Genomic DNA, 25,163 nt, shown 5'->3' on the forward strand with positions numbered 1-25,163 from the left:
TTAAAACAAGCAATAGCCTTTAAGATTGGCACTGGATTTATTTGTCTCGGAGGCTATACATTGTTAACATCGGGTCCCGCCTTGCATCATGGGCTGTTATAGTCACGTGATAGCATTTGGCGCTCCAAATAATGAAAAGCTGCGCCGCGGTTCTACATCAGTAGGTAAAAAGGTGAAATTTTAGTTTATATAGAGTTTGCGTGGCTGCATTTACTGGCCTTGTGTTCTGTGATGCCTCCTTCTGTCCGTGTACTACTAAGCAAGCCGTTCAGTGGCAGCAACGGCTTCCACCTAACCACTCCTCACGCTTTTTGATCGGGTTAGCAGTGGGGCTTGCAGTCTTCTCTTTTCTAGCCCTTTTTCCATCCCATGTTTCGTCGCACTAATTTTGAAGTAATTCACGTTCACGGCCAGTGTCACACGCGAACTTTCGATCGTGATTTGGCTCCCGCATTGCGGTTCGACTCTCATTTCGGGCAAACTCGATCCAGATTATTTGCACCGCTTAGCAACGATTATTGTTGATCGTGATAAAAAAACAGACCCATTGTCGTTCTGTTCTCGCGCTATAACTATCGTTATGTCAAACAAACTAGCCCAAACTGCCACAATTCCAAATCAACCCTTCTGATAAGCTAAAGTACTCGTGTGACACCGATGCAATCTTTTGTATGCAACCAAAAATCATAAGTGTGTCATTGTTGCGAACATTCACTTTCAATATCTTGATTTATGTAGTGTATACGATGTATGTACGAAATAAAGTAAAAATACTATCAACTATTCTATTCTCAGAGTCATTGTTAGGTTGCTGTGTGTTTAGGTATACAAAAAAATTGGCCCTTTGAATGAGTGGCAGCCCCTTTCTCGTTTAAACAACGGTTTCACCATGTTTCCTCAAGGCACAAGTTTTGCCGCAACCTCTTCCATCGCGTCTGTTATCATGGCCTTCTGCATTTGCACTAATACACTAGAGGACAATTTGGCTCAGGTCAGCGTTACTATATCTGTACAAGTTTTTTTGTTTTATAGCATTATTTTATTTTACTCTAATTAGTCTGTAAGGAGAACAAGTATGATTCTATTATGGCAGTTGAAACAACCGAAGCCTGTAAAGCGTATCCCTATCGACGTGGTGACGTGCGGCACAACTATTCAATTGCTTTACCCACTTGCAAATGATTGAAAACGGAATGAATGAATGCAACTTTGTTAATAATTGTGTAAACAATCTCGACACTCGAATGCTAACTACTCAAATGTTGACCATACCTGAATGACCTAATGTCTAAATAAACAGAGTGAAGTAACCCCCTGACAAAGGTTACTTCAAAGTACTACGCTGTCTTTAAAGACACCTACAATCCCACTTATAATGCCACGTTACATTTCCCAAGCTTTTCTTATCGTCCCAAAACACCACACGATTCTCAGCGCAAACCGCGCCTGCAGTTTTCGAGAGGGTTCCGGACTGTAGTAGATCATTTCGATAAGATCACGCCCACTGTGCGAATGGTACAGATTGTTCTGGAACGTACGCCGCCGCCAGCGGTAGCGCTAGAACATTCCACGGCGGTAGTATAAATGCCGACGCGCTTCACCGCTTGTCAGTTGTTGATCGAAGGCCGACGCTCCGTTCGCCGCTATCAGTCCGAGACTCAGATGTCACGGGGTCGTGACGTGGCCGAAGACAGGAGACTTCGTGTTGGGATGTAACTGTTTATTTGGGCGAACCTGTGCCCCGTAAACGGAAAGTTCAATTACAGCAGCAGTCTCGCACAGATAGCAGTCTCGGACTGATAGCGGCGAACGGAGCGTCGGCCTTCGATCAACAACTGACAAGCGGCGAAGCGTGTCGGCATTTATACCCCCGCCGTCGAATGTTCTAGCGCTACCGCTTGCGGCGGCGTACGTTCCAGAACAATCTGTACCATTCGCACAGTGGGCGTGATCTTATCGAAATGATCTACTACAGTCCGGAACCCTTTCGAAAACTGCAGGCGCGGTTTGCGCTGAGAATCGTGTGGTGTTTTGGGACGATAACAAAAGCTTCGGAAATGGAACGTGGCAATATATTCGGAAATGCCTTGTCACTGTTGTTTGCATGCTATAAAGGTTTCAGGGGGTCTGTTCTTATGACAGCGTCCCATACGACCCATGTAGCTTCTGCTGCATGTCAGTGATTGTGTACATCATGCTTTTAACACAGGTTACATACTTCTGCCTGTGATGAATGCGGCAGTGTTTCCTTTCTTTTATCTGATCGAAAATTCTGCGTAGGTCAAAATGCTTTGGGGGCCATAAACACTACTTCAACTCCAGAACTTTTTCCCTATTTTCTAGCAGAGTTTGTAAGAAACACTGTGCATGCTAAGTGTCACAGCTGTCTTCTTTTCTTGCAGCCCTTCAGATGGTCTGTAGCTCTTTTCTTTGCCTAGGATACCTCGCATGCCTAAGCGACTCCTCGGCTAGAGGCAACTCGTCTTGAGTTTAACCTGCAATATGAAGTCTAGACACTTCCTGAAAATTGCTTATGTGATCCCCTCAGAGCACTCTGCAAGGCCATGTGCATGGCTGCCCTTTTAGGCCTTTTTGTGTGCCCCATTGAGAAAGGCAGCAGTGGCTACCATGGACGAGACTTTTACCGCCAACTTGTACACCACTTTATAAAAAGCTGTGCTAATCGCAGGGGCTCGATTGTGAAACATTCGGGAATCTCATGTGTTGTCACAAGATGCTGGAGCTTGTGCTGCAAAGTCTTCATACTGGGCTTGACAACCTACTTGCAGTCTACAGTTTCTACCAAATTAAACTGTAAAAAATTATCCACATAGCTGGAGATTGTTCAGCACCGAAACTTAGCAATCTGTTAAAATTGTTCCTTTAAATACTGGTCAAGTGCAGGTATCTAAGAATTGATACAGTGCTCAGTTCAATACTAATACCCTGCAGTTACAAATACACCTTTATGACCTAGCCAGGAAAGGTAGATTCAAGTAACGGCGTGAAAAACACTTCCAAACACCTGCCAGTGACATTCAACACTTTCAAGGGAAGGATAGTGTTCAAAGAAATTTGATAGCATCTTTGGCGCAGAGCAGTAGATCCTTTGCGCTGGCAGGCTGATTATATATTTGTTAATAATTTCATTGATAATTAAGGACTTGTATTTGTCCGGTGCTGAAAGAAAAATATTAATAAACTGGTGACGTCTAGTGCTGTAAGATCCTCCTGCAATAAGGATGATTTTTGGTGTTTCACTAGGCAGAATCAATTGGCTGAAATTGAATGTCGTGCCCACTTCAAAGCTTTTTTAGAATGCACTCCGACTTCTTGAAATAGCGTAGCTGCTTCTTGAATGAGGCACCATTAAATTCTTGAACTTAAGGTGGTTTCGCAGAGAATAACACTCATATTGGTGGTATGGGCCTTATGCTTGGAAGCCATTGCTGCTTTTGTGCTGCGGTTCGCAAAAGTGGCTCACAAACGGAACATCCACTTGCCTTTTCAGAATGCTCTGTGGCAATCAACTCATCTCAAAGAAGGTGGATGATGCATTCTCCGAGTAAACATTCCATTTTAAGATTGCGGGTTTCACTCAAGATGTGTTGTTGTTAATAGCTATGAGTTTGTTTACATATGTTATGGATCCTATGCATGAAGAGGAGTGGCTGACCACTTTGAAGGCCCAAGAAATTATTAAGGTAACTGTGTACATTTCATGTAGAGTGCCTCTCGCAGACTCAAGGAGGTAGAGAGAAAGTGTTGAAGTACAGGCAGTGCACTTTCCTGCCTGTGCAGATGAACCTCTTGAATGAACTAAAAAGGCTGCAGCTCTGATCACAGGCAGAAGTGTGTATCATGTTTTAAACACATAGTGAACACAATCCATTTACCAAAAAAAATGAGCCCCTAAAATTTTCTTTTTTCATTTATAGCGAGGGTCTTGTTCTTGTAGACTTAATGCCTTAAGGTAGTTTAAGAGGGCCTATTGTCAGCTACTGACACGTAGAAAGATCACGTGCTACCAACCGAACACCCCCAGGTTTACGTGCTCGGAAACACTCAATAATGTCGACAAGAGGATAGCCGCCACTTTAGCTATTTGATAAGAGCATCGAATGCATCATCCGAAGGTTGTAGGTTTAGTCTTTGCTGGTTGAAAGTTGTGTGTTTGTCCGCCTTATTTCTGAACCTTTTTAATGTAGTTGCTGTACTATAGTCAAAAAGCTACTAATCACGTCTCCTATATTTTTCTTGGTCTGAATGTCTGTTCTCATTGAAGGACTGTATATACATCTGCACTGCTTTGTAATAAATTTCAGTAGGAAGATGGGGCTGCATCTATGTATCTTTTGTCCCTCCAATTGCATTTACTCGGTGCAGCCTTTGTAGGCAAATTAACTTGTGGGATAGGTATGTGGGGGCACGGCTGTTGTCTACAAAATATCAACAAGTGATATATGTTGTAATAACACCTAAAATCAATTTTACAGTTCTTTACTGGTTAGGTTTTTCAGTTTATCTGTCCTTAGAAAGAGTATTGATAGCTTGGCACGTGAAATTATGGAAGCATTCTACATTAAAAACAAGGGAAATACGCATGTTAGTGTTACATCTGTTGCTCTGCGTGGTGGGGAATTTTTCTTTCTTAGAAAACTTTTTTTAGTGGCTGTTTGTCATAATTCTTTTGTTGTAAATCTTATTGCGCGTTTTTCACTAGCATGTGAGGCAACGTGCGTGCGCAAGGTTGCTACGCTTATATATTTCGCTGATTTTTCGAGAATAAAATTTGTTGCGAGTGACGCCCTTCCTGTTCTGTCCTCAATTTTCTTCCCGATGGTATGCATCTTTTTAGAATTAAAAAGCATGAACTAACTAGCCCAACAAATTGATTTATTAAGGTGGTGATCCTACCCTGGCAGCACCCGCTCTGCACTTTATTCACTGTTTGCTGAAGTTCTACGTTCAGCCAATTGATGGTAATGGCATTGCGTTGGAAAGCTTACATTATCCATTTTCCAACGACAGCTAGTATTGTCGCCTAGTCTGAAGTGGTTTTGCACAGCACTAAAGACAGTGCGAGCAAAGACCAGTGCTTTTAGTGTACAAGCCTCCGTTGCACTGGAAGTGTGGCAAAACTGTGCAACATAACCAAATGAAATTTCCTAAGCCTCTTCATAAAGCATTATGCAAGGTTTTTCTGAAGAAATGTAGCCAGTAAAGCAATCAAAAAGTCATGCAGGCGTCAATAAAAATGACCAAAACAATGTAGGTTTATGACTGAATAGCTTTGTTTTTCTTTTTTGTGCAGAACAACAATATTGAATGGGTTGAGGGCTACAGTGTACCTAACGCCTATACAAAAATATTTTGCGTTCTGACGAATAGCTCGTGAATAATAACTGCTTGAATTCAAAAGTTTATGGATCCAATTGTTCAGGCGTTACCGACGAGGTGAAGAACTATCCAAGATGAAAATCTAAAATTTTCAATATTGAAGCAGCAAGCATCTTTATGTAGAGAAAGTAGTCAAAAGGTAAATAAAAAAATATAAGACTGAGTGAATTTGGCTCATTTGTCTGCTTGTAAGGTTTGCCCAAATTTACGTTTTTTCTCTTATCGCTAATTCACAAATATCGCACATTAGCAGGACTATGTCATGTTGTGTAATTATCAGTGCTCACTAACTTTGCGTAGCAGCGCTCGACTCAACAAATTTTTATCAAATAATAAATATTACAAACACTTTTTCGTGGTGGCGTTATCTGTGAAAAGGACCTAGAAGTTGTCTCGTGTCAGTTCGGACGTTTGTCAAAAGTTATGCCGCTAAACACGACTATGTCGCCGAAACACTTATGGGTTATTTCTCCAGATTTCAGACTTCAGTGTCTAGCCCAGTGGATAAATTTAGTCGCTACGTCTTCAATACATCATATAACCCCAAGAGGCTGCTAAAAAGAAATAGAAAGAAAGCGACAGAGTGATAGAAAGAAAGAAGGGAACAAAGCAAGCCACATTCCTGACCAAGTGGTTTGGCACTTGTGCCGAGGATTGCCCCACATTCTTTGCTGCTCGCCTTTGTAGCCAGGGGAGTGCAGAAGCGTTTATGAAGTACACAGAGAACTTGACCTAGCCATCTATTCTTGAGACTCGTAGAACATTACCTGGTGGTCTGTCCTTCGCAGGGAGGGGCGGAATGTTTGGCAGTGTGTGTTCCAGGTGAGACTGGTTGAAGGTTAGTTAACATTGGACCTTTTTCGAGAAACCAGTCTGCCCTTGTGAAGGGGTGGTGACATGACGCGCGTCACTCTTTTTTTTCTTGGGAGAAGAGGGGAGGTCTCAAGGCCAAACAGCCTCTATACACGTTGCACACAGTGACGACAGTTGCTAACTGAGAGGTAGCTTGAATCATCTGCAAATCCTTCCTGAAAAATACTAAGCCACCTGTATTTTTTTACCAGTGCGTGGCTAATAACTTCAGAGGCTACGACCTCCAGTTTCGATATCGGTGACCTTCGTAGAAACGGTTTTCAGACTTGAAAAAGTCCCATTGACTAGTTTGTGGATAGTTTGCGGGCAAGTTGGTGGAAACCAAACTTGCATGTGCGCAGTAACTATAATATAAAGTCTGAGTTCATGAGCGATACTTCCCTGAATGCAGCAAAAAGTGCGGATGACTGCGTAAGCTCCATAGCCTTCCCAGCCACGCGTAGCAAAACAAACGTCAAGCCTCTCGACGCCTTCTGAAGTTTGGAAACAATATTTTCAGTATGCCAACTTCTTCATAAAAAAGTGTTTGCTAGCGTAATTTTTACTCTCAAAATACGGTAACACATGTATTGCAAATGATCATTGTGTCCTCGAAAATCATTGATGTGATGCCTTATGCTTGTTGTAATGGGCGGTGTTTGGTCTAGCTAAGAAGTAGCAGGAATCTCCGCAGGGGCGCCTGTGCAAGTAGGCGTTTGGAGTGTAGCGACACCATGGACCCGAGCTAACGGGAGAGTTTGACTCCCTCCCACGCCTAGCCGTGCGTGGCTTTGCCGTGTCCGGAGAAAAGGGGATCCTGGGGGTTGAGCCAACGCTGGGTGATTGGACCTTTAAGGCCCCCCGGCAGAGGCAACACACCCCTTTGGCCCCGGCTTCACGTAGACGGCACCCCTAGGCTGACCCACCCAGGGGAAATCGGCAGTCACCTTTTCCTATCTATCTCTCCTTACATCTTCGTATTTATCTCTTACTGTTTATTTGTCCTGTCTTCTACTCTCTTCGGCTTACTTCCAAACTTCCTGGCGGCTAGGGTTAACCCTGTGCAAATAGGCTACCTTGGTCTAGGCGCTTTGGGTTATAGTGGCGTTGTACGGCTGGCGTCTGCAGGTTCCAGCATCCGCAAACTTGTAGCGTCCCCTCGTTGGGCTCCGTGGTGGGTGGCCGCCAACGCTGCTGAACAAAAATAAGACAGGCATGCACAGAGCATTCCCCTTACTGTCTGATCGTACCGGCTTAAAGCGGGTACGCACCGATGATATAAACTTTTTTAACCAGCCCAATGAAACATATCCTCACTATCATGTTATCCACTGTGAAAAAACTGAAAAGCAAGCCAGAACCGTCTCTCCTTTTCTGGTTTCTAGATGTCTTACCGAAACTCTTGGCACAGGATACAAGGTAACCAAAATGGCTAGTGGAGACCTTCTCCTCGAAATCCGTGACAAAGAACAGTTTGAAAAGCTAGACCGTCTTTCAGATTTTGGTGGCATACCAATAACCATAACACCACATAGATCAATGAACACAACTCGCGGAGTGGTATCTGACATGGACTTACTTGACTGATCTGAGACTGAACTTTTGGAGGGGTGGAAGAGCCAAAATGTCACTAATGTACAGAGAATCATCATTGGAAGAGATAATAAGGAAACACCGACGAAACACTTAATACTCACATTTGCATCCAGTAAACTACCGGAATCTATTCAAACAGGGTACACAAAAACATCTATCAGGCCGTACATACCAGACCCTCGTCGTTGCTTCCAATGCCAGAGGTATGGCCTTGGCTCTAAAACCTGTCGTGGTCGCCGGACTTGTGCATCTTGTGGAGTCCTAGGCCACGTGTCTGAGAACTGCAAACAACCGCCACACTGTGTAAACTGCGAAGGAAACCATGCCGCATATTCACACTCCTGCACATACTGGAAAAAAGAAAAAGAAATAATTACGTTGAAGGTGAAGGAGAACATTACATTTAAGGAAGCACGGCGAAGAGTCGCTCCATTCTATGGACCTACATACGCTGATGCGGCGCGTCAGGGGCACCGCCGCACCAGCCCTCGCCACTCCTTCGGCCCGCGCATACCGAGCCGATAATTGTGGCACCTGCCCCTAAGGCGGCTGTAGCCCAGGCTACACCGCCTACTCCCAAACAGAGACAGGAGACTCCAGAGTCCTCCGGTCTCAAGGCCTCACCTCACCAGACGAGGCCCGAAATTCGAATTAACAGCCCGCACGTGCGGGCAACCAGTGCCTCCGAAGAGGCAATGGATACGTCGGCACCCTTGGTGCCGAAAGAGCGGCGTGGCTCCCTGGAGCGCGTCAAGAAAACAAAAAAGCAGATAATAGGGCCTGGTGATGGCCCTGTTAAGTGAACTCAAACTCCCTGTCTAAACAGCCACTCGCTTTTCGTACACAAATCACCATTTCACATTCACCATGAACACTCAAATTATACAATGGAAAGTCAGGGGCCTTTTCAGAAACCTTGACGACATCCAAGAACTCTTACATGAACACTCACCAAAAGTGCTGTGTGTACAAGAAACACACCTTAATTTAAAACACACAAATTTTCTTCGTAAATACGTTATTTTCCGAAAAGACCGTGTTGATGCTATGACATCATCCGGAGGTGTTGCCATCATAGTGAATCAAGGAATAACATGCACACACTTACAACTCCAAACATCCCTTGAGGCTGTGGCTGTTCGAACGGTTCTTTTTGATAAACTGATCACAATCTGCACTATTTACATTCCTCCTAGCTATTAGCTGCAAAAACGCGATTTACACTTTCTAATTGATGAACTTCCGGAGCCTTATGTTCTCCTTGGAGACTTTAATGCGCATAGCAGGCTATAGGGTGACTCTCGGAATGACGCGCGAGGTCGACTGATCGAACAGTTCCTTATCTCGTCGAGCGCGTGTCTCTTAAATCGAAAAGAACCAACCTATTATAACCTCGCTAATAACACCTACTCCTCCATAGACCTGAGCATAGTATCTCCATCTCTTGTGCATCTACTCAAGTGGAAAGCCGTCAGGAATCTGTACGGAAGTGACCACTTCCCCGTAGTTTTGAGCACAACGACAGTAATTGAGTGTCCACCCCGTGTTCCCAAGTGGCTCATAAACAGAGCCGACTGGGAACAGTTTTATACTATCGCTTGTCTAGGTTGGAATGACATCTGTACTTTGAACATTGATGTTGCTGTGAACTACTTCACAGCGTTTTTGTTTGATGCTGCAACAAAATGCATCCCACAAACAAATGGACACCCTGGAAAACGACGTGTGCCATGGTGGAACTCTGAATGCCGAAACGCCCGCAAACAGCAAAACAGAGCTTGGAGGCTGCTTCGGAACTCACCGACAGCCGAAAATCTTGAAACCTTCAAGAAAATAAAGTCTCAAGGCAGGAGAACGCGTCGGCAGGCCAGAAGAGAAAGCTGGCAGAAGTTTTTATCAGGGGTTAATTCATACACACAGGAGGCTAAAGTCTAGAACATGGTCGGTAGGATTGCAGGAAAACAAGTACACACATTTCCACTCGTAAACACTCAGGGTGATACCTTGGAAGATCAGGCAAACTTCCTCGGTGCACACTTCGAACAGGTATGCAGCTCGTCTCACTATTCTGACACTTTTCAAAAATACAGAACAAGAATAGAAAAGCAGAAACTCGAACACAAATCCACTAGATACGAGGCATATAACCAAGCTTTCAGTCTAGCTGAGCTCCGAACATCTCTAAACTCCGGCAGTACTTCTGCCCCAGGCTCTGACCATGTGATGTATGAAATGTTAAAAAACCTACCAAACGAAACCCGAAAAGCCTTACTTTGTTTGTACAATGCTATTTGGTCTTCTGGCACTATTCCTACCTCCTGGAAAGAGGCTATTGTTATTCCCATTTTGAAAGAGGGCAAGGACCCTTCTTTAACTTTGAGTTATAGGCCTATTGCACTTACAAGCTGCTTGTTCAAAGTCTTCGAAAAAATGATAAACTGCCGACTTGTACACTTTCTTGAAACAAAGATTTTGCTCGACCCATTTCAGTGCGGGTTTCGAGAGAGTAGATCCACGACAGACCACCTTGTTCGTATCGAGGCACAGATCAGAGACGCCTTCGTCCACAAACAATATTTTCTCTCTGTGTTCCTCGATATCGAAAAGGCTTAGGATACAACATGGCGTTTTGGAATTTTAAGAGACCTGTCCCACCTTGGCGTGCGCGGAAGAATGTTTCACATAATCAAAAGTTACCTGTCAAACCGGACATTCCGTGTCCGAGTGGGCACAGTTCTTTCCCAAACATTTGTCCAGGAAACAGGCGTGCCTCAAGGTGGTGTACTTAGCTGCACACTTTTTCTCATAAAAATGAATTTCTTGCGCTTGACCATCCCTCGCAATATGTTTTATTGTACATATGTCGATGACGTCCAGCTTGGCTTTAGGTCTTGCAATCTGGCAATGTGTCAGCGGCAGGTTCAGTTAGGTTTAAACAAGGTCTCCAAATGGGCAGAGGAAAACGGATTCCGACTGAACCCACAAAAAAGCACGTGTGTCTTGTTCTCCAAAAAGAGAGGCATGCACTCAGAACCCGACATTGAACTGAAAGGTCAACGTCTGTCTCTTAATACGGAGCATAAAGTCTTAGGATTAATCTTGGACAACCAGTTGACCTTCGTACCGCACATCAAGTATCTAAAAACAAAATGTTTAAAAGCCATGAATGTTTTAAAAGTGTTGTCACCTACTAGGTGGGGTAGTGAGAGGCAATGTCTCATGAACCTATATAGAAGCCTCATTCGCACCCGCTTAGATTATGGGGCCGTTGTTTATCAGTCTGCGACTCAAAGTGCTTTGGAGATGCTGGACCCCGTGCACCATTTGGGCATCCGCCTTTCTACGGGTGCTTTTTGCACCAGCCCCGTAGAAAGCCTTTATGTGGAGTCAAATGAGTGGTCGCTTCATCTGCAGAGAACTTACATGTCCTTTGTTTATTTCCTTAAGGTGAAAGCAGACAAGAAGCACCCCTCATACTCTACTATTAATGATTTGTCAAGCTCAGTTTTGTTTCAAAACAGGCCTCCGATGAGACAGCCCTTCTCAATTTGCCTGAAGAGTCTAGCTGAGGAAACTGGGGTCTCACTAGAACACAGTTTAATAGCTCCTGTAGCATACCCGCCACCGTGGCAATGGCAGACTATAGACTGCGATGTCTCTTTTCTAGAAGTTACAAAACATGCGCCTATTGCCCATATCCGAACATACTTCCTGGAACTTCAACACAAATACACACGTCCTGAGTTCTTTACACATGCCTCCAAGTCTAACTCCTCTGTGTGCTACGCTGCTGTCGGTCCATTCTTTTCGGATGCTGGCCCTCTACATCCAGGCACAAGTATCTTCACAGCGGAAGCCTATGCGATACTTGTGGCGGCTAAACACATCAAGCAATTACAAATACAAAAATCAGTAATTTATACAGACTCTCTCAGTGTAGTAACGGCTCTGCACAGTCTTAAAAAACACAAAAACCCAGTAATTGTCTCACTTTACTCCATTTTATGCACACTCTACACACTCAAACGACATGTTGTAGTGTGCTGGGTGCCAGGGCACCGTGAGATTCAAGGCAACGTGAGGGCGGATCATCTCGCTGCATCCGTTCACAAAAGCACTGCCCCTACATTCATATCAATCCCGGCCCTTGATCTTAAGCCGTCTCTCAAACGAAACCTCAGAGTATACTGGCAGAGCAAGGGGGATACACACACACAAAACAAAGTACACGTTATTAAGCCACACCTTGGTCATTGGCTGCCTGTATTGAAATCGCGTCATACAGAGGTAATACTAACGAGACTCAGGATAGGACACACATACACGACACACACATATCTCTTGTCTGGTGGCGATACACCATTGTGTGACAGATGTGGTGAACCATAAACCGTCCTTCACATGTTAATCCAGTGAAACACTTAGAAACTCTAAGAAAACAACATTTTCCATTACCCTACCGACAACATATACATTTACACCCTGCAATGTTAATTGGTAGGGAACCGCTTTTTAGTCATAAATCATTGTTAGCGCTTTTAAAAGAAATTCATAATTTTCATATCATACACCCGGGCATCCCGTAGCACGACCTCTCCAGGGAGGTTTTTTATGCGCTGGCTACACAGGAAAGCACTTGCCTCACGGCCCTTGCACGCAAGGGTATGAACGAGTGAGGTACTTGTGCTAATGCCACACATGTCCGCCATTGTTTTTCATTATCACCAACTTTTGTCACCTATTCACACCACACACACCTTTCACGGCATGGTCATGATTTTATTACTTGCATGTTTTTACCCGCCTTACTGCGAGGAATTTTAAGGCCCTTATACAGCCGCTAATCACAATCATTGTCCACATTCCTTGTCCCATGAACTGGCGCTCTTTGGCCATTAAATGGCCCTTGCGCCAAAAAACACCAGACATCATCATTAGAAGTAGCAGGAATAAAGCTTAAACTGTACGAAATAGACAAGATGGCCACCATTACCTCTAGCAAAGCTAAGCTTTGGCAAATAATCTGTTCGCTCATGTAGGTCATGGTATATCTTACTTTCTAGGCACCTGGACTTCACTGATCATAGCGGGACATAACGCACTTTTTCCCAGCATCGAACACCATAGACATCTAGAAAATGAGGCGTTCGCAGAAAACGTAGACGCACTCAAGCGTATTTCTCCAATGAACTTCTTCGAGTGCTCACTGGGTGCAGCCACAAATGTGTGAGCCGCCTATTTTCCTGCAGCTCCCAAACGACAAATGCAATATCCGGACTGGTTTGCAGCTTCCACTTGCTAAGCCAAGGGTCCCAATCAGCTAGCGTGCTGTCCAGACACTCAAGATGATAAAAGCACAAAGGGGGTGAGAGAGGAGGATGCAATTTCAAGTTTGATACAAAAGAATTGGAACTTTGAAAAAAAAAAAGACTGTGCGTGAGTTTTCAAAATAATCATATCACATGCTAGTGCTATGAGTACTCGCATAGATGAGCACTAATGAAGCAATGGTTTCGTGTGATCAATTCGCATACCACACCACTGTGCTGCTGTTCTAAAACAGGAATGAAAATCTCTGCAGTACCATGTGCACAAACTGATCAGATTCTGACAGGTCTACCGTCGCATTCGTGAAAACTCAGTAAGTGCGCCGGTGGGGTGTGACATTTCTGTCCCAAAGAAACTCCCAAGATCCGATATGTGCTTATCTTAGAGGATTTGAACGCCGAAGCAGCCATTCTTTTCTGCTCTTGGTCGACTGTACTCCCTCGTGAAAAGCTTTCTGCACCTCATGCAATTTGTCAGTTTCTCAGGGATCTGCCCAATTTAGACCAAGCGGCGGTTACACTTGAAGAGGTCATGATTTCGAAAATTTTGGTTATCTATGATGTCAACCAATGATTTTATTTAGCACTTGTGTAGACAGCGACAGGCAATTTTCACGCTTGATAAGGCCTCTAACCTTTCCCTACCGTGTGTAATGTGCTGTTTAATTTGTAAGAGCGCGTGAATATTATCATCTTTTCACTTATAATTGAATACTGCCTAAAGCATATCAAATTACATACCCACTTTTTTGTTGTTCAACGCTCAGCTGGTGCAATTCGCATCTGTCTTACAAATAATTGATGTGTGAGCGGAAATCGTTTTATAGCTGAAAGAATTGACTCTCATATGTCTCACTAAATCTGAGCACTGCGATCGTGTATGTAAGTGTGAGACCGCCCACAAAGTACAAATGTTGCGCTGCTTGACCTCATCTTTCCCTCTGTCTGCTCACCACGCTTGCACCACATCATGACCGATGTCACCCCGATCCCCATTCACATTCTCGAAGCTTTCAAGTAGATATGTGAGAAACAAAAAGAAAGTGGCAACCGATACATCTGTTTAGCGGTGCATGATGCTACTAATGTTTTGACTGGCAAATTCTTTCCGCCATTCAGGCCCATGAAATCACCCTTGTTTCGCTCATTGCTAGGCACGAAAAAGGGGCTTTGTGTAATGATGACCTATAAGTAGTAAAAGATAGTTTTCCGTGTAGCTTCTGTATGTAGCGACATAATTATCAAGCGGACCATGCGCAACACCCGCAGTTTATGTGCAGGTTCAGAGGGGTCCACTGTCAAAGGGAACGCTGGAGCACGTGTCATCTGCTCCGGTGTTCTTTTACAAACTGCCACATCTAGCGGCCACGTGATCAAGTAGAAGATGTGGCATTTAACATCCCCTGAAACGGGTTTGTAAACCTCGCCAGCTATCGGTCGTGTCTCTCAACTCACTACATCCCCACTGTAGGGTTCCTAGAACGAATATGAATACCACCGGCAGTGAATAATGCTACCGGCTCAGAGTAAAGCCCCGAAAAGGGGGCCAAAAGGGGGCCATCATAGCACTTCTGTTGAAGAAGAGTGCACGATATAAAGCCGAGGTGGAGAAAGCGAAGTAGTAGGACAGGACGCTTACATATTCCGCAGGGACGTCTGACATCATGCCCATCATTGTGCTGCCTCACGAAGACTGGTGTGCAGCTGTGGCCTGCTAGCATTGTATCAAAAATACAAGCAGATCTTCAGAAACACTGAAAGTTAATGGTTTATTGGAACAGAAGCTGCTCTCACGTGGAATATTGATGCTTTTCTCTTTTTTGCCGTTTTTGTTCAGTGTGCTTTAAGCTCCGAGAGAGGCATTATAGTGTAATGCAGTGTGATGCACCTTAGAGTAATTTGAGTGTCAGAGAGACGCTATGCTCCTGAAAAATGTCGTAAAATGCAGATATTCTGTTGCTTTGCACGAGGAAAAATGTTGCTAACATAAGTTATGCCAGTATAATGAAGGCTAGGCATTGTACGTGAGATAGCCATGTTTTGTTGTGAATTTGCAGTTTAACATGATATTAAAGGGAATGCCTCTGCTAAGCCATTGATGCCGTGTCTTCGTGAAAAGGAAGTACATAAATTTTTATTCTTATACGACAAAGTGTTGAGCAAAAAGGTAAGCTTGTTTTATTCTAAAAACCACTGGGAAATATTACTTAAGACAAATGCGTGAAAGTGGGTCAAATTTGTTTTAATGTTTTAATTTTAGAAGAATCAATTTGACAGAGTGAGCGGCCCTTGTTGAGCTAACTACTAACCAAAAATTTGGTAGTCAACTGTGGCAATTCTCGAATTAACACAGGTGGTGTAGCCAAATAGAAGAGACGCATAGATAACAATTTCCAAGAAAACAGTTCACTGGCAATAGCATAATGATGGGGTAGTAGATTATTGTTGTCAACGCACGGTTGGGTGCTGAGTAGCAATGTTTATTTTACCTTAGGAGAGAATTATGTACGCAAAGATAGAAAGCAAGTCTTTATAAACATGTACTGCGACTTTACACAACAAAATATAACAAATCTACACAAACAATTCGCCTCCCATGTGAGTGGCATGCTCAGTGTGCACTGGCGCCAAATGTGTGGAGGTGACCGAATTCACTGATTGTCTCGTATGTGTCTACTCATCTGGATGGAGGCCGGGATTGTTGTTGCACGCCGGCTGGTCACGACGGTCTAACCACGACACGAAAAGCTTTGCCTTCCCTCTCTTTTGTTTCCAAGCCAGCGTCATCGAATTATGGAAGTCGAAGGCATGCCCTTTTTTCAAGCAGTGTTTGATGAGTTTTGTCTCAGAATGCGTGATTGTTGTGATGTCACCATTGTGTTCATTAAAACTCGTTCACCACTTCCTGCCAGTGTGGCCAATATAAGTGGTGTCGGAGCCACTGCACAGGAACTTGTAAACAAGCCTGTTTTCATCATTCACAGAAGTGCAGGTTTGGCTAGGAGAGCACATTTAGCAAGGTTCAATGATGCTTGAAAATTGTTTTAATTCCAAGTGGACGAAGTGCTATTCGAAAAGAGTCTGAAAACCTTCAACGTAAGGTACAGAAACAATGGGTTTTGTGTTTTCTCGTGGCAGACTTCTTTTGCATGTATTTCTGGGTGTCGTTGATAAGCCTGCTCAGATAACGGCTTTGTTACTATTCACCAACCACGTTTTCCATCTATATGACTGCAAGTGCTGATCAGTGATGTTTGTGACCCCACTTGCATGAGTGAAATAGGCAGGAAGCGACCAACAGGGCTCAAAGAGCACAAATGAGACATTGCAAAAGCCACCCATGCCACGCATTTTAAGACAAAACTCGTCGAACACTGCTCGATGACGGGACATGCCTTTGACTTCAGTAACGACACAACGCTAGCTCAGGAACAAAAGTGGGGCAAGAGAAATCTTCTCAAGTCGTGATTCATTACTGTGACAAGTTGCCGCGTGACAACAACCGCGGCCGCGTTCTAAGCGACCTACGAGACAAGCAGCAAACTGTGTAACCTTCCCTTATTTGGTACCAGAGATACTGAGGATGCCAGCTACATATTTGGCGAAACGGCTGTGTAGTTTTTGCTATATTTTACAGTGTTAGATATTAGCCTATAATTTAAAAACGATAGTCTTTTTTGGGTACATTCGACGCAAAAATTTTTGTCTGTCTGTCTGTAAATTTGTCTGTTTGTTCACCCTTAACGGCACCAGGTACTTTAAACGGCACCAGACGATACCCCAAATGGCTGACCCCATCCGCAGCACCCACCAATATTGCTCAAAATGCAGGGCTCGTACTTATGCTATTGTCAGTTAAAAACAATTACTGCGCACATCTGAGGCACCATAATAACACGTATATATATTCTGTATGTGCGTCTTTTACTAGAAAAGGCATACATAAGTAATTCTAATGACCGTAGTGTTTATCACGCTGCGCTGACCATGCAACGCTTGCACGAAAATGCAACGCTTTGCTAAGACGACACGGTGGTGGCACCTACCCGTCACCTTGCGTTATACACCTCATCCCCTCTGAGACGGGCGCGCACTCCCGTCTCAGAGCCAGGCAATTCGCTTTCCAAGATAACTGCCACATAGCGCTCATGTCTCACGTGTGACGTGCTTGATGCGCTCATTCGCCTCCGCTGTGTGCTCGAGGCACTCTAACGCAGTGGCTTCTTAATACCACTCACCAATTTACTAGCGCCTAACATCAAATAAACGTTTTATTTACTCTCTCCAGACGCAAGACCACCGTTTTTGGACGGCATTGGCAGTGTAACATGCAGATACGGGGTCAATTGTTTAATCATGAACTGGCCTGTCTTTTGGAACATTTTTACATTTTCTTCACTTCACTTCACTTTATTTTCCTTAAAGACCCCGCACTGGAGGTATTACATAAGGGGTGGGGTTAACACACATTTTTTTACAAAATAGTGGCTACATACATTTATTGAAAAACAGCAGATTTTAGTTTTACCGAAAATGATGATGAACAGGTGGTTTCGACGATATGGCGGGGCAGGCCGTTCCAGTCAACTGATGATCGACAAAAGAAAGATGCAGAAAATGTTGTAGTGCGGCTGCGTGGACGAGAAACTTGCAAGTGGTGCCCTGTGCGCAGTGATGTGCGCGGTGGCGGGGCCAAAATATATGGGGCATGATGAAGCGAGCTGTAGAAAAACTTGTGAAAAAGGATTAATGAATCAATGCGGCGCCGGTATGATAGCGTGTTTAAACCAGACTGTGTTTTTAGTAATGATATGCTGATGTTATAGGAATATGACGATTGAATAAACCTTACTGCGCGATTCTGAATGGCTTCTAGGGTATTGATAAGACATGCTTGATGAGGTGACCATATGGGAGAAGCGTATTCTAGTTTCGGGAGTACGAGTGACTTATATGCTAGAAGTTTTACGTGGCGTGGTGCATGACGCAGGTGGCGTTTTAGAAATCCCAGGGTTTGGTTGGCCGAGGCGGTAATGCATGCTATATGAGGCGACCAGTTTAAGTCATGTGAGAGTGTGACACCAAGGTACTTGAATGTATCCACTGTTTCTAATGAAGTGTTAGCAATAGTGTAAGGTGTGTATAATGGCTGAAGACGGCGAGTGAAACATACTACCTTGCATTTGTTGGGGTTGACGGTCATCAGCCATTCGTTGCACCAATCCTGAATATTGTTGAGATCTTCTTGCAGAATAGCGTGGTCAGCATTGTTAGTGATTGTACGGTAGATGACACAATCATCTGCGAACATTCGGATTTGAGAGGAAACATGTAGAGGGAGGTCATTTATATAAATAAGAAACAGCAGAGGGCCTAAGACGCTGCCCTGTGGAACGCCAGATGTTACAGGGAGGGGGGCGGAAATGGAATTATTGATATGTACTGACTGTGATCGGCTCGAAAGAAATTCCTTAATCCAATGGAAAATATCGGGATGTAGATTCAACTGAGAGAGCTTAAGTAACAGCCGTTGGTGGGGTAACTTATCAAAAGCTTTTGCGTAATCAAGAAAAATGGCATCTACCTGTTTGTTAGTATCGAGGTTGATGTGCAAGTCGTGGATGAACATGGCAAGTTGCGTTTCGCATGAGAGGCCCTTCCGGAATCCATGTTGAGATGCGTGAAAAAAGTTGTGCCTGTCAAGAAACTGCATGATTTGCGTGTAGATGACGTGCTCCATTATCTTGCAAGGTACACTAGTCAGGGAAATCGGTCGATAGTTGAGAGGAGAGCTTTTGTTGCCTGATTTGAAGATTGGAACGACCTGCCCTTCCTTCCAGGAGAGGGGGATGCTACCGGATGATAAGGACTGCTCGAAAATAATTCTGAAATAGGCTGCGCAGATGTTCTTGGTGTTTTTTAACAGTTTTGTATTGATATCATCTGCCCCTGAAGTTGATGAAAGTTTAAGATTTTCAATTATGGCTATTATTCCTTGTTCGCTGAATTGGATTGCTGGCATGACACCTTGGACAGGGGGTGGGGGCACTGGTAGAGGAGCATCAGGTTCAGTGGTAAAAACAGATGAAAAAGCAAGGTTAAATACATCAGCACATTCTTGCTCAGGAATCGCAATGTCGTTATGGTCGGTAATGACAACAGCAGTAGGTGTCTTGGGGTTTAAGATTTGCCAGAATTTTTGGGGGTTGCTCTTGAGTACACAGGGTAAGGTGTCAAAAAAGAAGGAGTGCTTGTCATGACGTATAGCTGATAAGTAAACTTTCTCAGCTACGTAATATTTTTCCCAGGCCGTGGTACAATTTTGTTGCCTTGCGAATCGGTAAAGTCGTTTTTTCTTATTTTCTAGAGATTTTAATTTCCTATTGAACCAAGGTTTATTGCGGTTAGCTTGTACTGAAGTAACTGGAATGTGGTTGGTGGCGAGCTCAGTAAACTTTTGTTGGAAGATCGACCAGTTTGCATGAAGTGTGCGGCTGTGAAAATCGGTGCAAAAAGTCGAGTAAAAAGCGATAAGTTCGTTGTTTATGGCATCGTAGTTGCCTTTGCCGTATAAGCGTATTGTTTTTCTCCACGATTCTCGTTTCAGCAAGGTAAAGCTAAAGACTGCGTGGATTATTTTATGGTCGCTAATTTCGCGGAGGTAAGACATCGAAGATAGGCTATTTGGACTATTGGTTAGTATAAGATCTAAAACGCTGGCCGAGCCATGCGCAACGCGTGTTGGTTGTAACACAAGCTGACTTAAATTGAAGTTAAAACAGAGATCGAGGAAATCATTATCGGCTTTACTCAGTGATGAAGGCGGATTACTATTCCAATTTATGTGAGGGAAGTTAAAATCCCCAATCCCCAATTTTCTCCTTATTTGTAACTCTGCTGCATACTTTGGTGTACCAAAAACATGCTGATAATTTATTTGGTGTTTTGGATGAAGTTTTGTTGTATTTTGTTTTAGGTACATCTTCACTTACCCGGAAGAAAAATGAACAGCATCTTACTTGGTCACCAGTGCAGCTGATGAGGATTGAAAAAAAAGTACTACGATGTGAGTGCCATCTGTTCAGTAAGCACCATATCATACGGCAATTTTGAACTAATAACAATTTTCTCTTTGCATCATTATATTAACTCAACGAACATTGCTACCCTGAAAATAACTAGGCAGACCTAATATGTTTCAGCTGACCAACTGAAATAAGACCGTAAATAAGCTTGAAATATTGATTCTTTGCTATCATTAGCAATTTGTGATGCGGGTTCTTGTTGCTGATTTGTTTTTCTCCCGGGCTGAGCCCCGGAGAGTTTTTCTAATAAGGACAAAGCCGTTCGGTTTCCAAGAAACACACAAAAAGTTTAATTGAAAAGTAAAAAGGCAAAGATTCCTCACAAAACAAAACACTTAATAAACAGTTGACTGGACATGACGAAACACATCTGTAAACACCCAACAAGAACGTTCAAAGTCAGTAACTAAACCTAACGTTCGAAAGGGGCTGAGTGATGGGAGTAGCGCAAGAGTATCGGTGCAGTCTCACCCACAAGTTGGTTTTCGGCGGTGATGAGAAACCGGAACGCCGTGACTCCTGCGTCAATGCGTGGGCTGGACGAGGACGAGGGAACGCTGGCTGCTGGCGACACGTCGAAAAGCCCTACCAAATCGTGATGGTTTCGGCTTGAGGAGCGTGGACACGTCGGAGACGGGAGAACGCAGGCTGGTGGCGACGCGTCCGGGAACTAGGGTCGACCTAGTCAAGCAGCTGGGCGCACAGCTCGGGCCCGGAGCCCGACGGCTGTAGCTCGCCTGCCGGAACCAAAGTCCGCAGGCCCTGGAAAGGAGTTCAGGACCGGATGGCCACGGTCCTTTGGAGCGGGAACCCGACAGCAGGAGGCCCCGGCCGGTGGAAGTCCTGTAGGCTCGGGTCCGGAACCCAACGGCCCATCTTCAGCGCCCGGTCCGGTGACGACCTTCCGCTTGCACTGCCTGCCTCGAATTCCCCTTGCTCTCGTCTCCCCAGGCTCCTGCTTCAGCTCTGGCCCACTTGTCTCGTTCTCATTGGAGATACTACTCTTTCGTGGTGTCAAGCCATTGGGCCTTGAAATCTCCGTGTTCGCTGCCCATTGGATGTTTTACCTTTTGTTTACTTCACGTCCTGCCACGCATCCTCGTGCTTGACGCTCTTTAACGTCGTCATTCTTGTTTAAGCAGCACCGCACGTGCACTCTGGTATTTCTCCTTTTGTTTTTTTTTTCCGTGACGCGCACTTTTCGAAGGCGCGCACTTTGAACGCGCACCACACATCACATACGCCCCCCTTTTATTCAAGTTTTTTTTTTTTTTTAGAAAAAAAAAACTGCCGATGAGTGCGCGTTCTGCACTACGTCACAATTAAACCACATATTTGCACCACGCAGTTCAACACATCACCGGGCTACAGTTCGCTACATCGTCCAAATGTCCACACTTAAACTTTAGATTCACCCAATTGCATTTAAAAGTTCTGAAACCCGGAATAAACCTTTTTACTACAAAATCGACTATGGACAAAGCTACTTGTGTCCGCATCTAAAAGTCGAAGTCCAGAAAGAGCTACCGGTTTTCTAACCCTACACTCAGGTTATCGCGTCCCAAACCAGACGCACTGCCCTTCTCGCACGTTTCGAAAGTAACTGTGGCCAACAGGCTTTTATGCACTTTCGCTGAAACGCGTGTCTGCGCCCCCGCCGGCCACATGAACGCTTACCGGTCACAGAGGAACAGGGCGCGGTCTCGAGCCGTCGGCGTCGACACGAAACGCACTGAGACACGAATGTCCAAATGCCACAATCTCTCACACAAATGCTTTCTTTTAGTTCACCATCTAATGAACACAAGCTCGGGGTGCCCTCAGCAAGCCCAAACGCTCCGACAAGCGTGTGAGGTTCCTGGATTCTTGAGAAGGGATGCCGTTGTGCTCGGTCATTATACAGCTCATCTTGAGTGGACTTAATTATAGGTTCAAAACCAATCACGTTCTCAGGTTCAAGACCCTGTCTGGCATTCTCCATACCTACTATCGAGCCCACCTCCGATTCGATACTGTTTATTTTGAAGAGTGCTTCAGCACTCCCATCGTGTTTTCTCGGACAAATAGCAGTTACGCTATCCTGTGAACTAGAATCCCCTCTCTCTCTGAGTGAGATATACGTATGGTCTAGGACCATTGACGTGGTGCCTGCTGCTACCTCTGTCGGTACAAAACAATCAGTGGCCACTATATCAGAGCCTTCATGGCATTCGCTGCCATCTTCCCAATGACGTTCTAGCGCTCCTTCCATGGAGCTATTGAGAGGTAGCCCTACCCCTTCCCGAAATGTGCTCGGCCTTTGAGACGTTCTGATACACACCTCATTCTGAATGGAACTTCTTTGTTCCCTGCTATCGAAGCTTTGCTCCACCACATTTTCCACAGCTTCTAGGTCGCCCATATCCAGGCGCTCTTCTTCATAGGTGCTTGGCCTCTCAGAGGTCCCCAAGCAGCTAACGGAAGTAATATGTTCCCAGCCAGAGAAGCTTTCCGTCGCTTCAACAAACTCCTCATGACTCCTGCCTTCTTGGCTGTCAACCTCTCTGCCTTCCTCTATCTGAGCTTCTCGCTCCGAAGTAAGGCTGTCGCGAGGTTCGAGGCCAACCTTGCAGGAATCGACTTCCCTCCAGCAAACGCTGCTATCGGAGCAAACATTCACCGCTTGCTCGACCTTCTGCATCGCCAGCTGCCCCCTTTTCGCCATCGCAAGCTCGAGTCGCCGCTCGAAGTCCACCCTCTCTAATTGGAGCTGCTGCTTCAGTATGCGTGTCTGACGCTCTAGCAACACTTTATTTTCACGCGTTACGCGCTCTAGCTCCTCCTTCTTAGCTCTAAGCACCAATTCAAGCTTTTCCTTCGCCGCCTTTCGTTCTGCAGCCCGTTGCTCACGCTCCCTCTCCATCCGCTCCTCGTACCATACTCTAAACTCCGCTCCCGTCAGTCCCATTTTATCCGCCAACTCAATTAACTCCCACGTGTTCGTCATCGTGTTAACCGCGTCAAAAAATCTACTGGAAAAACAAACGACTTTGTCCTGTCGCGGACGCCAATTTGTGATGCGGGTTCTTGTTGCTGATTTGTTTTTCTCCCGGGCTGAGCCCCGGAGAGTTTTTCTAATAAGGACAAAGCCGTTCGGTTTCCAAGAAACACACAAAAAGTTTAATTGAAAAGTAAAAAGGCAAAGATTCCTCACAAAACAAAACACTTAATAAACAGTTGACTGGACATGACGAAACACATCTGTAAACACCCAACAAGAACGTTCAAAGTCAGTAACTAAACCTAACGTTCGAAAGGGGCTGAGTGATGGGAGTAGCGCAAGAGTATCGGTGCAGTCTCACCCACAAGTTGGTTTTCGGCGGTGATGAGAAACCGGAACGCCGTGACTCCTGCGTCAATGCGTGGGCTGGACGAGGACGAGGGAACGCTGGCTGCTGGCGACACGTCGAAAAGCCCTACCAAATCGTGATGGTTTCGGCTTGAGGAGCGTGGACACGTCGGAGACGGGAGAACGCAGGCTGGTGGCGACGCGTCCGGGAACTAGGGTCGACCTAGTCAAGCAGCTGGGCGCACAGCTCGGGCCCGGAGCCCGACGGCTGTAGCTCGCCTGCCGGAACCAAAGTCCGCAGGCCCTGGAAAGGAGTTCAGGACCGGATGGCCACGGTCCTTTGGAGCGGGAACCCGACAGCAGGAGGCCCCGGCCGGTGGAAGTCCTGTAGGCTCGGGTCCGGAACCCAACGGCCCATCTTCAGCGCCCGGTCCGGTGACGACCTTCCGCTTGCACTGCCTGCCTCGAATTCCCCTTGCTCTCGTCTCCCCAGGCTCCTGCTTCAGCTCTGGCCCACTTGTCTCGTTCTCATTGGAGATACTACTCTTTCGTGGTGTCAAGCCATTGGGCCTTGAAATCTCCGTGTTCGCTGCCCATTGGATGTTTTACCTTTTGTTTACTTCACGTCCTGCCACGCATCCTCGTGCTTGACGCTCTTTAACGTCGTCATTCTTGTTTAAGCAGCACCGCACGTGCACTCTGGTATTTCTCCTTTTGTTTTTTTTTTTTCCGTGACGCGCACTTTTCGAAGGCGCGCACTTTGAACGCGCACCACACATCACAGAGAGTAAGGAGCCAATCACCCAGCTTCATAAAGCTTCAACAAATTAAAGCAAGCGACTCTGGACTGTTTACACACTTCCTACGCTGAGAACATTCACGTATACATGGATGGATCTACCACCGAGACCAGCTCCACCGGTGCCACCGTTATTCCATCGCGACACATCAACATCAATCACAAACTCTGTCACGTGTGCACAGTGACTGGATCGAAAATTGTTGCCCTGCAAGGCGATATCGATTATATCAAGCAACAACCGGCTAATCGATGGGCAGTATTCTGTCTTTCGTCGGCACTTCATCGTGGGTCATACGAACAACTGGTATGGAGATCAGAGAGATGCTGCACTATGCGACCTAACAAAGAAATAACGTGGTGTTCCAGTGGATACCAAGTCATTGCGGTATCTCCGGCAACGACCTCGTCAATGAAGCAGCCAGAAATGCACACGTACAAACAAACCTTGTGTCCGTACCTTTATTTAGGTTTGACATCGCTAGATACCTTAGTAAGCTGGTGCTGGACATGACACTCCAGAAGTGGCAGTCATCACAGTTCGCACATCAACTACTATATTCTCTCGATCCATCTTTACGACTGCGGCTACCCTCTGGTCTTTCTAGGGAGGAAGGTATAATGTGCCGTCTGCGTCTGGGCGTAGCCTTCAGCAATCGCTACTCATTTAAGATAGGAATGGCCGCAGCGCGGAGTGCAAAGACTGCGCCATCGATGAGACTATTGAACACATCTTATTTTACTACCCGGCATACACAAACGAGAGGCTTCACCTG

The 25,163-nt window shown here is 45.2% G+C and overlaps 1 long non-coding RNA gene across 1 annotated transcript in view; it reads left to right on the forward strand.

Annotated features, from left to right (window-relative positions):
* Positions 1-25,163, forward strand: part of LOC142814106 (uncharacterized) — a 45,733-nt gene that overhangs the window by 14,126 nt on the left and 6,444 nt on the right. Inside the window, exon 2 of the long non-coding RNA XR_012894810.1 lies at positions 20,152-20,241. This is a non-coding gene — a long non-coding RNA (uncharacterized LOC142814106). The remainder of the gene's footprint in view (positions 1-20,151; positions 20,242-25,163) is intronic.

The sequence above is a fragment of the Rhipicephalus microplus genome, chromosome 4 (assembly GCF_043290135.1).
Source record: "Rhipicephalus microplus isolate Deutch F79 chromosome 4, USDA_Rmic, whole genome shotgun sequence".
Classification (NCBI taxonomy): Eukaryota; Metazoa; Arthropoda; class Arachnida; order Ixodida; family Ixodidae; genus Rhipicephalus; species Rhipicephalus microplus.